The sequence below is a fragment of the Electrona antarctica genome (genome assembly GCF_951216825.1).
Source record: "Electrona antarctica genome assembly, chromosome: 18".
In the NCBI taxonomy this organism is placed as follows: Eukaryota; Metazoa; Chordata; class Actinopteri; order Myctophiformes; family Myctophidae; genus Electrona; species Electrona antarctica.
This window is the reverse complement of record NC_136799.1, coordinates 36,323,273-36,329,272: the sequence shown is the minus strand read 5'-3', so window position 1 is coordinate 36,329,272 and position 6,000 is coordinate 36,323,273. Positions and strand designations below refer to the sequence as shown.

At 43.7% G+C, this 6,000-nt stretch overlaps 1 protein-coding gene across 3 annotated transcripts in view; it reads left to right on the top strand.

Annotated features, from left to right (window-relative positions):
* LOC306942740 (signal-induced proliferation-associated 1-like protein 1) overlaps nucleotides 1-6,000 on the top strand; it is a 113,615-nt gene continuing 107,615 nt past the window's right edge. For all 3 annotated transcript variants that reach the window (XR_013792331.1, XM_079528783.1, XM_079528782.1), the window contains exon 1: nucleotides 1-594. The gene's annotated coding sequence lies outside the window, so the exon portion shown is untranslated. The remainder of the gene's footprint in view (nucleotides 595-6,000) is intronic.

Below are 6,000 nucleotides of genomic sequence, written 5' to 3'. Positions count from 1 at the left end.
CTCCCGTGCAGACACACACACACACACACACACTGAGAGCGAGAGAGGGAGGGTGGCTGACAATGATCTCATCCCTACAGCAGCAACTGCATAGCGCACCGAGGCAAAGCCCTCCAAGTCCAACTTTCTATCAAACTTCTTAAGTTGGCGTCCCTTTCCCTCCATGGACGAAGCAGCCACGCCGGCGGGGGGAAACGTAACACGCATAGATGTTTACCCGGGGAGCGAGCACCTTTTATTCCGCCAAGGATAGGAGCGGAGAGCGCTGCTAGGAGGAGCAGGTCGCGATTTGGACTTAAAGGACCTTCTTCTTCCACGAGTTAAACAAAAGGGAGAAAAACGTGTGTGTGTGTGTGTGTGTGTGTGTCTGTGTGAGCCTGTTTTAGACTGTGTGTGTGAGAGAGAGAGACAGACAGAGAGAGAGAGAGAGAGAGAGAGAGAGAGAGAGAGAGATTTTGTGTGTGTGTGTATGTGTGTGAGGGGGGAGAGAGAGGGAGAGAGAGAGAGAGATATTTTGTGTGTGTGTATGTGTGTGAGGGGGGAGAGAGAGGGAGAGGGAGAGACATCCAGCGGTTCAGGCAGAAACGAGAGAAGGTGAGTCGGATGATCAAACAACGCCAGTGCGTTTGAAGCTGTGTTAATAATAGCCTTGGATCATACGACTATCATAGATGGATAATGGATTTGATCGATTCTGTCACATTTGCATATGAGATAGGAAAGTAAGAGTCAAGACTCGATCAAATACATCTATAGTCTTATGATCCTGATTCCTAGGCTAAGGCTGTGTACTGCTGTGTGATGTTATTATTACAATGCATTATATATACAAAACATCATGCATATTGTATCCGTTACAAGGTGCCCAGAAATAACATGTGTCCACCGCTGCTGCTGCTGTGTGTGAGAGAGAAGCAGAACGCTGCTATGTATGTGTCATCTCTACACTGTTAGGATCATTCAGTGCACCGCAACGAATGCTAATGATGTTTGAATGAGTGCCGAGGACTGAGGAAGGAATTGTGGTGGTGGTGGGTAAGGGGGAAAAAATGGATTCAGAAGAAAATCGTTTTGGATGAGCGTGAATGGGGCTGTCATGAAGAAGTGTAGCCCATGCGTGATGTGTACTGTTCTTCGAATCGTTGTGGGGTTTTATTTATTATCACAGAACAGTCAAGGGCAAGGAAGGCATTGTCTTCCTTCTGAGAGTCTTGCCTTTTTAGGGGAGGGCACAGGTGGCATCGAACCCAGCAGATCAACCATAGTCTTCTTGCATGTCGTTGCTGTAGTGTGGACCTGTAGACAGTCACAGTGTGGACCCCCATCCATGCACGCAGAGCGTGTACAGTACAGTATGCCTGCTGTATGAGGGGGAATAGTCCTTCTGCCTGGTCATAGCATGATGTGTGCTTTGTTTACAGCCCTGATATGTTGCCTGTCTGGATTCATTCTGGTCAAATATACCATTAGGCCAGGATTTGGATCTCATCAATCTAGTGCTCAACCTAATCAATTCTATGCTAGAGAGAGCACGTTATTTGTTGTCTATGGTGTATGATTTGTTGTTGGTTTTTGGGAGGCCTGTGTGTGTGTGTGTGTGTGTGTGTGTGTGTGTGTGTGTGTGTGTGTGTGTGTGGGGGGGGGGGGGGGGGGGGGGGGTGTGTGTGTGTGTGTGTGTGTGTGTGTGTGTGTGTGTGTGTGTGTGTCCATCATCAGTAGACAGTGACTACTAAACTACCACGATGGACCTTAACCTTTTAGGGAAATATATTGATAGATACAGACAGATATAGCTTGGGCCTGTATTGATCCCCATGGAGAGATGTTGGTGTTGGAAACTTGGCTAGTTTGATGATAGCCCTATGTGAGCAGCAGAATATTAAATACAACAGATCAGTGGTTCTCAACCCTTACAGGTCCTTGAAATTAAAACATTTGAGAACCACTGTAATAGTAGTTTTTTTTTTTTTCACAAAGGAAAGCAAAGTGTGTGCATTGTGATGGAGTGTAGGAAACAGGCGTGGGATTGTGAATGCCCAAGACAGTGCAGATTGATAGCAGTTGAACATGATAGTACAGGAACGATTAAGCAACGCAGGGGCCTGCAGTGACAAATCTGCATTCTGTTAGACAGAAAGGTAGGTACTTGTTAGCAGCTCTGGCACCATCTTATAGTTATACAAAATCGTCTCTGCCAGGTGGAAACCTCATATGTCCAAAACACTGTACTTTCAGCTACAAAACGGCAAAAGTAGCAGATCTACAAGCTCAAAAGGTGTTAAGACTTTCGAGCTTGTGGATATGCACATACAGTATGCTACCTCTGATGCTTCTGTGTGACTGATGCTGTAGTACGATCAAGTAGGGCCTTAGTTTATGAAAAAACACAACAAGTTTGAATATGAAGATAAGAGGTTTCTGCCCGACATCGACAAAATAGTTGTTCGTTATGAGCCTAGGCAACCATTCCCACCGGTCGGCTGGCCCACGAGGTTCTTGCAAGTGGGCTGGGCCCCCCAAATATTTGGCAAAAACTAACATGTATAGTTCCTTTGATAATATAACATTATCATAGGAACTTAAAGTATACTAAATTATTCAGTGGAGTCACGGTAGCTCTTAAGACAAGTGGTCAGATGGGTGCGTCGCAAACGCTTTCGAGATTTTTTAAGTGGGCCCTTATCAGAAAAGGTTGGGGTACCTCTGTGTTACACAGAAGGTAGATACATACTTGGAAGCTCTCTGGCACCATCTTTATAGTTACAATAGTTTGTTTCTGAGGTGTAAGCCATGCAAATGGCAGCATAGCAAATGATGGATAACAGCTCAGCTATATGTATTATGTATGCAGATAAGCAGTTCAGTTGGACGTCCGTGCATGCTGTTGCTGTAGTGTCTCCTGGACAAGTATGTGAGGAGATAGGGGGGTAGATCACCTGGCATGAGTCAGGTGAGGAACTGAGGCTTTGGAGCTTAGCTTTGGGCAAGGAAGGATCAAGGATTTTTAGCATTCTTGATTGACTTAGCTGACCTGTGGCAGGCATGAAGGATCATATAGCCACACACCCACAGCTATTTTTTTTACTATTCCGTTTAATCTCAGCTTTTTACCCTTTTGATTTCCTCTATTCAGCCTGTTCTGAAGCGTAGCTCCGCTGTTCATTTATTGGACTGGTTCCTGTCTCTTCTGATGGGATTTCTCACGCAGAATTAATCTAGTGCAGATGCAGCAGCTTTGTATCACTATTGGGAACAGCATGCTAGTTCTATTTTAATCTCCCACAATGGGCCATCCAGCCTCTGCTTTGAGCTGCTGACAAAAGAATGACCCACTCGGGACATTACTGTGTGGGTTTCAATCATCTGATTTGGGGACAGTTGACAGGTTTGAAGTCATGTCATCCGTGTTAGACGGTTGGACTTGGACCCACAATCTGCATGTTCTATGTTGTATTTTTGTCATGTTTCCAGGTTCAGGGTTGTGCTTTATTGTATCTTGTGTACATGTACAGTACATAGGAGTCAAACTTATTTTTTGTTCGGCTTCCTTCGATGTAGCAGTAGCGATACGTAACAATGGTAAAGAAAAAGAGAGAAAAACAACAGAGTCGTTAGTAAGATAATTAAATAGGTTGGCATATGTACAATGTAATGCATGGCATATTATACACCATCAGCATATATATATATATATATATATATATATATATAGTTGAGGTGGGAACAGTTTTCTCCTGTTGTAGTTGCATTTGTAAAACATTTTCTAAAAAGCCATCCAAATGTAGCAGACTTGCTCATTAAAAGACATGACAGACGAGCTAAGCCAAGTGCCTTGGCTTGACCTTGCACCTAGTACGCTTCGTAAGCTATAAAGTAAAAAAAAGGGACATTCCGCCCTCCCTTTTTAAGCTACACTGCAGGATTCTGTTTCGCCACTGTTTTTGCAACTTCTCAGGTGATAACAGTTGTTTCCTCTCTTGTTTTGTTCTGCTGTAGTGTCTTTTCCACTGGTTCTCAAAAGTGTGGGTCCAGGCCCAGGGACCCTCAGGGTTCTTTGAAGGGGTCCCAAATGGGTAACTCTGGAAACATACTAATGGAACTAAATGGACCCCTACGTCTGTAACTCGGAGAGTGTACAAATGAAAACAAATGGACCCTCACAGCTCTCTGTAACACAGGGAGTGTACAAATGGAACCAAATTGACCCACTCTCAGTTATGGGTGTCTGAAATAAAACAGTTCAAGAACTACTGGCTTCCGAGAGACATCCCAGCATGCCCTGCTCTACAGTGTATATTTTGTTGTTCTTGTGCCATTTAGTTTTTGTTGGTTGTAAGGAATGTGTGGGAATTTATGTGTTGCAGTATGTCGTCTTCTGTCATGTCATTTCATTTCATCATTTTTGTGGAAATGGGTTGGAGTTTTGTTCGCTGTTTAGTGTTTACCACAGTTAAAAGTGTCGCTATCATGAGAGCTTACCATGCAAGCCTTTATTGCAGAAGTTCTCAAAGTGGGGTCTGGGGACCCCCAGGGGTCCTTGAGGGGGTTTCAAGGTGGTTCCATTTTGAACGCTCTCACAGTTATGGGGGTCCTTCCTTGAAAAGAAAGAAAGAAAAAAGTTAGAACCACAGTTTTTTCTAACGTGCCGCCTACGTGTTCGCAGAGGGCAAGCTTCCTGTTGCTAAGTTAGGATTATGTGTCTATTGTGTGCTGTGCACTGGTTGGTAAGGGAATGGGCTGAGCAGCGGTGCACAGTCAGTGTACTCAACCCACAGTACTTGAATCAAAGTATATTGTTGCTGTCGTGCAGAAACCGCGTATCACACAGAAGCATCAAGAGTAGCAGATCCACAAGCTGGAAACACGGCACGAAGTGACGCACTTTGAGCTTGTAGATCTGCTACTTTTGTTACCTGAAAAGTAACAGTTTTGGACATATGAGGTTTCCACACGACAGAGACGAATGACGATATACACTCCTGATCAAATATCACATCAAGTGAAAGTTGCCCCTGTCAAATTTATACTTGAGTTAAAGTACTGGAGATACTTGCTTTTTCAAAGTATTCAAAATGGCATGCTTTAAAAAAATATATATCGAAGTATTCAAAAGTACAAATTACTTACAAACTACATTTTAAAAGCAAAGCATTGCTCTATAACAATTTAGAAATGATCTCCCCCCTCCCAAAATGCTAAGATTCGTGAGCAAGTAGATGGGTTGCTTAATATGACTGAAGTACTAACATTACTCAAGTAAATGTACTTGGTTACTGAATGTCCACCCCTGGTTATTAGGACGATGTGTCTATTGTGTCCTGTGCACTGGTCGGAAGGGAATGGGGTGAGCAAAGATGTCACGCAGCAACAAGAAGAGCATTGTGCTGCGTTCTAATGTGCCCTTCTGGAATGTGTTGGCAGCAATTATGTTAAGTGGCCATCATGAAATACTTAAACTAACAATTTAGTTTATAACTTAAGATTATCCCGAGACACTGTTATTAATGCTCAACTTTTCAGGCTGAAGTGGGCCTATTCATTTATTGATTTAACGTACTTTGACCACTTCAGCCCTAGATTGACTTCGCTGACCGCCGGAGTCTATACTATAGCGGGCAGTGGCACGCTCCTTTCCCCCCTCGACACCAAGCAGCCTCTTTGCCGATAATAGCCGATCTACAAGCTCGCATGTAGATTGCAGCTGGTACGGGACGTCAGGGTTCATGTGGTTAATGTTTAGGCTATTCAAAACACTCCAGTGTTTACATTCAGTTGAGGAGCAGGGTCATCTGTAGTGTAGGGTGACCGTGTAGTTCCAAACTCCCAAACCGGGACACTCAAATGAATGCACACGTTCATGCACGTACATGCATATGTATGCACTTTTAATGTGTATGTGTATACACAGTTTTGCACACCCATGGGGGAGGATTATTTTAGTTTTAAGACCTGAGGCCAATTCTAATCCTAAAAGCTTTCTGATGTTGCTTTATCAGTGGT